The sequence below is a fragment of the Gorilla gorilla genome, chromosome 14 (assembly GCF_029281585.2).
Source record: "Gorilla gorilla gorilla isolate KB3781 chromosome 14, NHGRI_mGorGor1-v2.1_pri, whole genome shotgun sequence".
NCBI lineage: Eukaryota > Metazoa > Chordata > Mammalia > Primates > Hominidae > Gorilla > Gorilla gorilla.
Window position 1 is genome coordinate 33,340,711 of NC_073238.2, and position 12,131 is coordinate 33,352,841.

The following is a 12,131-nucleotide window of genomic DNA, read 5'->3' on the forward strand; positions in this document are numbered from 1 at the left end:
CCCGCGGGGCTGCGACCGTGCGGGCCTGGAGCGAAGGCGCGGAGCAGGGGCGATGAGCTGCTGCTGGGAACTGGCCGGCGGGAGCGCGGCCACAGCCTTCGCCTGCAGAACCAAAAAAACGGTTTTAAAAATCTTTTTAACATCCGCAGAACGTGAAGAATTACATTGGAAATTGGTTAGAGATTGTATTGGACCTATTGATTGATTTGAGTATGATGGTCATTTTAACAGTATTAACACTTCTCATTCAAAAAATGGGATAACCTTGTCTTTGTATCTTTTCAATTGATTTTTATCAATGTTTTATAGTTTTCATTTTAGACGTCTTTATTTTGCCAGGCATTTTATTTTTTTATAGCTGTTTTCAATGGGGATTCCTTTTTCAGATAGTATGCTGTTGGGTATAGAAATGCACCTGATTTTTCTATGCTGATTTTGTATTCTAAAACTTTACTGTATTCATTTACTATTTCTGTTTTTCAGTATAGGGTTTTTTATACATAAGATCATGTCATGTGCAAACAGGGACAATTTGACTTTCTTTTTGTTTTTCAATTTGGATATCTTTTCTTTCTCTTTTCTAATTGCTCTAGCTAGGACTTCCAGTGCTATGTTGAAGAGAAGTTATTAAAGTGAACATCCTTGTCTTGTTCTAGATCTTAGAGACACAGTTTTCAATTTTTCCTTATTCAGTATCATGTTGGCTGTGGGTTATCATATATGGCCTTTATTTTATTGAGTTATATTCTTTTTATAACTGATTTGTTAAGAGATCTTATGTTTACAAAAAACATTGAATTTTGTCAAATGCTTTTTCTGTATGTATTTAAATGATTATATGATTTTTATCTTACCTTATCGAATGTGGTGTATCACATTTATTGATTTATATATCATAAGCCCTCCTTGCCTCCCTGGAACAAATACAACCTGATTATGGTGAATCATCTTTTTAATGTGCTTTCAAATTATGATTGCTAGCATTGCTGGTTTTGAATTTTTGCATTTATGTTCATCACTGATATTGGCCTGTAGTTTAGTTTTTCACTGTTCTTGTCGCATTTTGGAATAAGGTAATTCTGTCTTCACAGAATGAGTTTGGAAGAGTTTCCTCCTTTTCACTTTTTTTGGAACAGTTTGTAAATAATTAGTATAAGTTCCTCTTTAAATGTTTTGAAGAATTCAGCAGTATAAGCATTGGATCCTCAATTTTTATTTTCTTCTCCTTCCGTCCCTTCCTTCCTTCCTCCCTCCCTCTCTCTTTTCTTCCTTTTCCTTTCTTTCTTGTCTTTCTCTTTCTTTCTTTTTCTCTTTCTTTCTTTCTTTCTTTTCTTTCTCTTTTCTTCTTCTTCTTCTTCTTCTTCTTCTTTCTTCTTCTTCTTCTTCTTCTTCTTCTCCTTCTTCTTCTCCTTCTTCTCCTTCTTCTTCTTGTTCTTCTTTCTTCTTCTTCTTAAATATTTTTGGTTTAGAGACAGGGCTTTCTCTGTCACTCAGGCTGGAGTACAGTGGTGCAATCATAGCTCACTGCAGCCTCAAATTCCTGGTCTTAAGTGATCCTCCTGCTCCAGCCTCCCAAGTTGTTGGGACTACAAGTGCACACCACTACACCTGCATAATTTTTATTTTTATTTTTGTAAAGACTGGGTCTCACTATGTTCCCCAGGTTTTCTTCTAGGTTTTCTAATTTATTGGCATATAATTTTAGTACTTTCTCATGATTCTTTGTATTCCTGTAGTAACCATTTTAATGTCTTTTTTCATCTCTGATTTTATTTATGTGAATCTTCTCCCTTTTTTCTTAATCTGACTAAAGATATATCAATTGTTTATCTTTTCAAAAAATAACTTTTCATTTCATTGATCTTTCATATTTTTGTCTCCATTTTGTTTATTTGTGCTCTGGTCTTCATTATCTATATTCTTTTACCAATTTGGGGCTAAGTTTGTTCACATTTCTATAATTCCTTGAAATGCATTCTTAAATTATTAATGAGAGTTTTCTTTTTTTATATAGAAATTTATTTCTACAAACTTCCCTCTGAGGACTTTTTCTGCTGTATTTCATAAGTTTTTATATGTTCTGATTTCATTTTCATTTGTCTTAAGAATTTTTAAAATGAAACAAAATTTATTTTTTAACCCATTGTTTGTTTAGGGACACGTTGTTTAATTTGTATGTATTTGCACAATTTCTGAAGTTCTTGTTGTTTATTTCTAGTTTTATTCTATATTGTCAGAAAATATGTGATATAATTTTGATTTTTTTTGAATTTGCTAAGGCTCATTTTGTGCCTAATATATGATCTATCATGGAAAATGTTCCATGCGCAGTAGAGAAGACTGTGAATTATGCAATTGTTGGATAACATGTTCTGTAAATGACTGCTAAGTTATTTGGTCTAGAGTTCAGTTTAAATATGATGTTTCTTTGTTGATTTTCTGTCTTGATAATCTGTTTATTGCTGAAAGTGGAATGTTAAGGTTTCTGACTATTATTTTATTGCTTGCTGTTTCTCCTGTTAGATCTATTAACGTTTGTTTTGTATATTTAGGTGCTTCAATATAGAGGGCATATATATTTACAATTATATTATCTTGTGATATTGATCCCTTAATCATTATATAATGGCTGTATTTGTCTGTTTTTGTAGGATTTTGCTTGAAGCATATGTTATCTGATATAAATATATCTATACTGGCTTTCTTTCGGTTTCCATATTTATAAAATATATTTTTGTGTCTGATCACTTTCAATTTATGTGTGTATTTACAGATGAAGTGAATTTCCTGTAGAAAGTTTATAGTTAGGTCTTGTTTTTAATCAGTGTAGCCATTATATGTCTTAAATGGGATAATCCATTTACATACAAGATAATTATTGATAGGCAAGGACTTGGTCCTGCCATATTATTACTTGTTTTCATGTTTTTTTTAATTTGTACTTTGATTGATTGATTGATTTCACTATCTTCCTTTGTGATTAAGTGATTTACTCTATCAGTGTGTTTCGGTTTCTCTTTTTTAAAAAAATTTTTTAGAGTATCTTTTAAAAGTTTTTGCTTTGTGGTTACCACAAGGCATGCAAAGAACATTTTATGGTTACAATAAGTTATTTTAAAGAGATAGCAACTTAATTTTGATTCAGAAAAGGGGGAAAGGAACCACTCTACTCTTTAACTCCATCACTCCCTCACATTTTGCATTTTTGATGTCTTAATTTACATCTTTGTATATTGTGATTCCTTAACAAATTATTGTAATTATTATTATTTTATTTGTATTGTATTTTAACCTTCCTACTAAGGATATATAAGTGGTTTACATCCAATTATTACCATATTAGAGCATTCCAAATTTGTCTGAATCCTCACTTCTATCTGTGGGTTTATACTTCAGATTTTTTGTGTTACATATTGCTGCTATTTCCTTTCAGTTCAAAGAACAATATTTAGCATTTCTTGTAAGGCTGGTTTGATTACAGTGAATTCCTTTGCTTTTTGTTTGTCTGAGAATGTTTCAATCTCTCCTTTATTTCTAAATGATAGCTATGCTGGATACTTTATTCATGGTTGACAGTTTTTTTAATTCAGCACTTGAATCTATTATCCTACTCTCTCCTGGCCTGTAGTGTTTCTGCTGACAAGTCTGCTGCCAGGCATATTGGAATTCTCTTATGTGTTGTTTCCTTTTTCTTAGTCCTTTCAGGGTCTTCTCTTTGCCTTTGACCTTTGAGAGTTTAATTATAATATGTCTTTGGTTGTCTTATTCAGATTAAATATGATTGGGCACTTTGACCATCCTAAACATTTTAATCTTTCTCCAGATTTAAAAAGTTTTCTGTTATTTCTTTGAATAAACTATCTCTTTTGCATTCTTAGTTCCCCTTTAACACCAATGATATGTAGATTTGCTCTTTTGTTGGTGTCCCACAAATCTCATAAACTTTGTTTCTTTTCATTCTACTCTGACCATGTATTTTCAAAGAGCCTGTCTTTGAGCTCACTGTTTCTTTCTTCTGCTTGATCAGTTCTTCTGTTGATGCCTTCCATTGGATCTTCAAAGTGTTCATTGAACTTTGCTGCTCCAGGATTTACATGTGATTTTTCCCATTATTTTGATTTCTTTGTTGAATTTCTCTGGTACATTTCTGAATTGTGTCTCTGCTTTCTCAGTGTTCAGGCTCTTCTTAAAACTGCCATTTTGAATTCTTTGCTTGCCAGATCGTTCATCTGTATGTCTTTAAGTTCAGTTGCTGACACCTTGTTTTGTCCATTTGGAGAGGCAACTTTTCCTAAGCTATCATTATTATATGTAGATATACATCTGTGTACACAGTAATGATTTAGATATTTATTTGAGTCTTCTCAGTCTGGGTTTGTTTGTGACTACTTTTAAGTGGGCTTATTAAGAAATTTTGAGTGGACTTATCATCGTATTCCATTTTAGCATTAGAGAGAGCCCAAATCCCACCTTAGACATAAGTCTTCCAATGGCTCCATCACTGATGCAACATTTGCTGGATGGGCCCATGGGTGATCCACAGGGAGCCCCTGGCTATGGGGGAGAACAAGTCAGGCCGTCAAGCCTGTAGTCTGTGTATTATGTTTCACATGGTGGCTGTTGCTGGCCCCACCTCCTCTTATGTCCTTAACATGCCTCAGGTGGTTCATCCCTTTTGGCACTCATGGTGCCCCCTGTGGGCTGATACAGGAGTGAGGCTACTGTGAAGGCACTCAATATAGTGGAAAAAACAAATATCAACCTCCTGCTTTTTTTCAGTGTAAAAACTGTAAGCTCTATGGGAGTTTCTGCAGATGGTACCATAATGGCCTGAGGGAGGAGTATCACAGTCACAGAGTATTGGTTCTCTCACTGCATAAGCCATGGCTTTACCCACCTTCACAGGCTAAAGGTGCTTCATAACCTTGTTCACGTATTGAGGTTCTGTTGGCTCTTGTAATGGTAATTTCACATGTGGACAGTTGTTCATATTGATGTTTATATAGGGGTATGATAGCTGGAGAGGTCTGCGCCACTGTCTTGCTCTGCCTTGATCATTTTTTTTCTAACAAGAATTTGTCTCCTCCTAGTTTTTCTTTTTCTCTTAACCGACCTAGGTTTAGCCTTTTAATCCTTCTCCCTCCTCTGCTTCTAATGTCATTGTTTCTTTGTATGCCTATCATATCTACATGCTACATGACCTTCAGCTGGTTATGTATAATATATAAGACTTAATATCCTATAAAATAGAGGTAATAATAGCATCTACTTGATAGGAAAGTTAAGAATATTAAATGACACCATTGATGTTAAATGGGGGTAACTTTCTGAAATGTATTAATGAGACATGATTCTTTGTTCTAGTCTTCACTTTATAGACTAGACTACTTTGTTTGAGTTTTCTCTTTTCAGTCAGACAAAGCAATAAAACTGTAATAGTAAAAAATTAAATAAAATTTAATTTAAAATTGTGTTCTGGTCTTCTTGTTGTTCAGCCATGGAAAGCAATAAAATTGTGATAGCAGAAATTAAAAGTGAGCAGAGACTTATTTAAAAATTGGTATTCTCCTTTTCGATGCCAAAATAAGAACTAGAAACTTTTAATAAGGCAATAGTCTGAAGAAATAATTTATTGAAGAGAATATGGGTTTCTAAATCCTAACAAGCTTTTTTACATATGTGAGTCAAGTTTGGCTGCCTTGAATCCTACTATGACTTTAATGGAAGTTCTAGTTAGGGTGGAAAGTGTCAAAGAAAACAATTGCACCAGACAAAGTTAAACACATAAAAAGGTGTTATTGAAGGCTATTGCAAAAGGACAAAGAGGCCAGAACTTAGTCTGAACTCGGCTCCACTCAAACAAACAGCAGTAGAGATTTTAAGAGCTGGGATGAGGGGGAGATCATAGACGACCCCTTGTCTTTGCTAGTTGTCTTTTTCCAAAGGAATATTAAACTATCTTTTATCTTTATGACAGAGGGTAATTTTACAAATTAGAGCAATATGCCTACCAAAATTTGGCTCTTACTCTTTCATGGAATCTGGGAGATAATGGTGTTATCTTTCTTGAGGATTACATTTCAAAGGCATGGCTCTGAGGTCCTTGAAATGGACATTTCTGAAGTGTAAAACTGGCAAGTGGGCTCTTAAAAAGATTTATTTATCAAAGAGGCAGAGAAAGAATTTACAATGATAACATTTCTAAAATATGCTAAAGAAAAAAAGAGGCCAGGAGCCAAGAATCAGAAATAATCCTGTCTAAAATTTTATCAAGCTGAGGGGATGGTTTTAGTCAAAGGTTTAGTGTAAGGGGAATTTCTATGAAGAAGAGGAAGAGAAGAGCTTTTAACTACACAGGAAGAAGAAAGTTCCCAGGAGATGTGACTATGGCTCTGCCTGTGTCTCTGATCAGGTATTCAGCCTCAACATCCTCCTGGGACTCGCTCAAACAGATGGATAGGAAAATATAGACAGTTAAAGAAAGATGAGAAAATATGTAGGCTGGTGTCTTACTTCTCTAGTGCACATAGGGTGTCCCAGGAATGACGGAGTGGCAGGACAGGGGGAAGTGCCTGAGAGATCAGTTCCCTTACTCTCAGCCTGTGAGTGCTGTCTGAAAAGCCAGTCTCTCCAAGCTTGGTGGAAGGGGGACTCACACCTGGTTTGACAGGACCAGTGGAGGGAGGCCCCTGGTGGGACATGCTGGCCTCAGAATGTGAAGTCTTGGAGGCTAGAGGAAAATGGCAGTGGGTGACCAGAAACTTCATCAGTGGGTACCAATACATGCAAAATCAAAGAGAAGATGAGCCATGTCAGCAGATATCAGTGAAGAATGCCCAGAGAAGATTCCACTGACCATACACAGCACAGACCAGCCTGTTCCAGAGGACAGTGCAAATGGCACGCCACAGCAACAGAGGCGACTTCGACCCCGCCCACACCATCAGCAGCTCGGACCCTAGGGTCAGATACCACCACAGAGGCTAATTCCAGTGGTCGACCCGCATCTCAGGAAGACGGGAACCTGCACTCAGCACCATCCCCGTGGCTGCACAGGGCCCAGGACTCGTAACCCGGCGCTCTGGGTGCGGGCCAAGAAAGAGCGTAACCTAGGGTGGCATGTCGGTGAACTCGGCGACCCTCTGACAACCTGGGAGCAGCCCCAACAGCCTCAGTTGTGGGCTCAGCTGCAACTGCCACCTGCCGATGGTGCACGGGAGCAGCAGCGGCAACCCTCGACCCTGTCCCCCGCCACCAGCAGCATGGACAGCAGGGCCAGATAGCGCCGCGGCGCCTAAGACCTTAGGCCACGCAGCTGCAGGAGGACGTAAACGGGCGCTGACCTCCCCCCAGAAGCTATGCAATCCCCAGCGCAGGCGAGTCCTCACTCTGGGCGCGGGCCAAAGATGAAAGGACGGTGAACTTGGTGACCCTGAGGCTCGCAATGGGTTTAGCAGCAGCTGCCACCTGCAACCAACCCTGACCCTGCCCGCGTCACCAGTAGCAGTAACCCAGGGCCAGATGCCGCCTCAGCGGCTAATTCAGGTAATCGTCCTCCAGCTGCAGCAGGGCGGAAATCCGCTGCTCAGCTCCGCCTCGGCGGCTGCACAGAGCCCAGCGCCCGCACAACCCGCTCTTGGTAAGGGCAAAGAAAGAGCGGACCTAGGGTGGGAGGACCCTGCACTCTCTGACCCTCAGGCCGTCTGGGGCCAGCCCTGCCAGCCTCTGTCTAACGCTACGCTGCAACTGCTACCTGCTCATGGCGCGCAGCGGTGGCAAATCCGGACTCCGCCCGCCGACACCAGCGGCCTCGAAACCCTAGAGACAGACTCCACCTAGTGACCAAAATCCGGCAGTCGGCCCACAGCTGTAGGAGAGCGGGAACCTGCCCTTCAGCGGATTCCTGGAGGCTGCACAGTGCCCAATGCCAGCCACCCGGATCTGGGCGCGGGCAAATGACCCTCAGGCCGTCTGGGACCGGACCAGCCCTGCAGCCTCAGCGGTGGGCTCAGGGGCGACTGCCACGTGCACACGGTGAACTATAGCAGCTGTGGCAGCCCCCGACCCTGTGCAAGCCACCGGCAGTGCGGACCCCATGACCAAAAGCCGCCGCGGCGCATAATTCAGGCGGTCGGCCCCCCAGCAGCCAGAGGGCGGAAACTTGCAGCTTAGCCCGTCCCAGCGCCTGCACTGTGCTCAGCGCCTGCAATCCCACTCTCTGGGAGCGGGCAAGGAAGACTGGACCTTAGGGTGGGAGGGCGGTGCATTCGGGGACCCTCAAGGCTTCCGGAATAAGCCCTTCCAGCCTCCGCTGCGGGTTCAGCTGCAACTGCCAGCTGCACACTCCTGGAAGCAGCAGCGGTGGCAGCTCTGGTCTCTGCCAGCTCCAGCAGCAGCGCGGACCGCCGAGCCAGAGGTCACTGCGGTGCCTGTTAGGAGGTTGGCCTCTCAGCTGCAGGAGGGCGGGAATCTGCACCCAACCAGATCCTCATGGCTGCACAGTGTCCAACGTCCACGACCCTGCAATTTGGGCGCCGGCCTAGGAATAACGGACCCTGGGGTGGAAGGGCGGTGCACTCAGCCACCCTTAGGCAACCTCAGACCGGCCCTGACAGCATCTGCCTGGGACTCAGCTGCAGCTGGCACCTGCGCATGGCGCACAGCAGTAGTAGTGGCAGCCCTGACCCTGCCCTCAGACACCAGCAGCAAAGACCCTAGGGCCGGATGCCTCCAAGGCATCTAAGTCAAGTGGTCGGTCCCATAGCGCTGGGGATTGCAGCGGTCGCCCGCTGCAGCGGGGCAGAAATCGGCTGCTCAGCCCCATAGCAGCTGTGGCAGCCCTCATCTCTGTCCATGCCACCAGTAGCACGTACTCCAGGGTCAGATACTGCGGTGGCGCCTAATTCAGACTGTAGCTGCAGCAGGGCAGGAATCCGCCGCTCAGCCCCATCCTGGAGGCTGCTCAGAGTCTAGCGCTCGTACACCGCGTCCTGGGAGCAGGCTAAGGAAGAGCAGACCTAGGGTGGTAGGGCGATGCACGCAGAGACCCTCAGGGTGTCTGGGACCAGCCCTGCCGGTCTCCGCCACGCGCTCAGCTGCAGCTACCACCGCCAGGTGGCTCCCGGCAGCAGCGGTGGAAACGCCGCTGACCTTGCCCGCCGCCAACAGCAGTGAGGATACCACGGCTGGATCCCTTGCCAGGGCGGGAACCTGCCGCTCAGCCTATTCTGGGCAGCTGCACAGGGCCCAGCGCCTGAAACCCCGGGCTCTGGGCTCGGGCCAAGGAAGAGTGGACCCTAGGCTGGGAGGGCGGTGCACTCCGCGATCCTCACGCTTTCTAGGACCAACCCTGCCGGCGTCTATTGAGAACTCAGCTACAGCTGCCACCTGTACAAGGGCGCCGCAGCAGCAGAGCAACCGGGCACTTTGCCTGCACCACTAAGAGCCAGGACACCGGGGACAACGCCGCCTCAGCGCCTAATTCAGGCACTCAGCCCAGCAGCTGCAGCAGGGCAGAAACCTTTGCCCTCGGCCGAAGCACCTTGGCTGCACAGTTCCCGGTGCCCGCGACCCGGAACTCTGGGCGCAGGCAAAAGAAGAGCGTACACTAGGCTGGGACAGTGGTCCACTCCATGACCCTGAGGCTGTCTGGGAAACTCCTTGTCAGGTGATGGGCTCAGCTGCAGCAGCCAGCTGCACATGGCGCGCGCAGCAGCCTTGGAGGCAACCCCAGACCATGCTCCTACACCAGCCAGGCGGATCCCAGGGCCAGACGCCGCCCACCGGCTAATTCAGGTGGTCAGACCCCAGCTGCAGGAGGGCGGGAGCCGGCCGCTCAGCCATTTCCTGGCTGTTGCCCTGTACCCGGCGCTTGCACACCCCGCCGTGGGCTCCGGCAAGAAAGAGCTGACTCTAGGGTGAAAGCGCCCTGCACTCAGAGACCCCCAGGCTGTCTGGGACCAGCCCTGCCTGCCTCTGATGTAGGTTCAGCTGCAGTGGTAACCTGCACAAGGCGCGCAGCAGCAGCTGTGGCAAACTCCGACCCTGCCAGTGCCACCAGCAGTGCGGACCCTTGGGCCAGAAGCCTCCACAGCGCCTAAGTCAGGGTGTTGGTCCCCAGCTGCAGGAGGGCAGGAACTGGCACTCAGCCCCACCTCAGAGGCTGCATGATGCCCAGAGCCAGGGCCCAGCTCTTCTAGCGCAGGTTGTGGAGGGGCCAGGGGCCACCCAGACTGGAGGGCAGTGTCATGATCACAGCTCACTGAAGCCTCAACCTCCCAGTTTCAAGCTATCGTCTCACCTCAGCCTCCTGAGTAGCTGGTAGCTGGGACTGCAGGTGGGTGCCATCATGTCTGGCTATTATATTTTATATACATTTTGGAGAGACAGTGTCTCACCATGTTGCCCAGCAGGTCTTGAACGCCTGGAGTTCAAGCGATCCTCCCAACTTGACCTTCCTCAGTGGTGGTGGTGGGATTATATGTGTGAGCCACTGTGCCCTACCTGCCGCTTTTCTTATAAGGATACTTGCCATTGGATTTAGGGCCCATCCTAATCCAAGATGAGATGCCCTCATCTCGAGGTGCTGGATTTAATAACATCTGCAGACTGTTTTCCAAATAAAGGCACATTCACATGTTCCAGGTAGACATATCTTTTGATAGACCACCATGCAATCCACTCTAGCAGTATTAAAGTGCCAGTGTGGACTGAGGCACCAAAGAATCACATTATTATGTCGTATAACTTGCCTGATTTGTAGTGACCCGTGGGCTTGGAAACAGAACCATTTGCAGCTGTCAGGGAAGTGCACAGCGCCTGACCTTTCCCGCAGCCTCCTCCCCACTGGGCTTCCATGAGAGGATCACCCCTTGGAGTGTCCAGAGATTCCTGTTAAATGCTAAAGACCACAGGAGAGTTTGGGAGGGGGAAGATGTTTGGGGAGCAACTTAGTTGTCCTGAGGTGCCCATCACCCTTCACCGTTTCAGCAATATGGATCTTCCAAGGATCTGGGAATGGGAGCCAGGCATAAGACAGATACATGTGGGTGAGAAGAGGCCAGAGTCTTTCTCTGTGTAGGCACCATCCAGCCCAAGATGAGCATTGCTCCAGAAACATGTGCACTCATGATGCTAAACCCAATCTATTGAGGACTTAATACAAACTGTGATTTTTTTAAGCATTTAATTCTTACCACAGTCCTTTGTCATCTTATTATCTCCATTTTACAGATAAAGAAACAGGCACAGAGGGTTTAAGTAACATGTACAATGTCACACAATCACAACTAGTAAAGCCAGGATTAAAGTCCAGTCAGTCTGCATTCAAAGCCTGTGCTCCTGCCCCAAAATGACAAGTAATGACTTAAAGGCAAGAAAAACACACTCTCTTCTACCCACCATCCTCATACACAGACTTCCAGCCCAGGATCTAAACCATTCATTCATTTGCTCTCATATTCATTCATTCATTCATTCATTCATTCATTCATTCATTCAGTTCTTCATCACACATTTAGTGAAGCTCTGTCATGGAATGTCCACACAGAAGTTACAAAAATGAGGCAGGTGTATTTTCTCCCATCTAAAGGGGGATGACCACGTGAAGAGAACTGATGGGCTGTGTGTCCCATGGCCTTACAGGGCAGTGGTGGAGGGTGGCCCAGGTCATCCACTCTCTGGGGAGGCAGAACCAGAAGCACCAGTTGGACAACTGCTAAAGAGATGTTTGTGCAGCCTCATATGTTAAGTCCTATATTTTGAAAGCTTTTTAAATTTTTTCTTTAAGATTTTAGATGCTTACCACTGAGTACCAGAGGGATGTAGTCTGATGTCCTTATCAACAAAGTCAGGGATGGTGGCACACAAGGTTTGACTACTGCATATACAGTCACAGTGCTACCTCCAGATGGCCTGAACTCCCCTGCCCTCTCTGGTGGGGAGAAGGGCTGGCAGAGCCATTAGCATGAGCTTCAGCCAATCCTGGCCACTTTGATGCTCCTGGTGCTGACCCAGGGTCCTGGAGGATGGGCTGAGGCGGCGGGGTAGAGATGTTCAGGGCAGCGGCTCCTTTCCATCCACACTGGAACTATTTCAGTATTTTACCACCAATTCGGCTATTCCCTTATGGG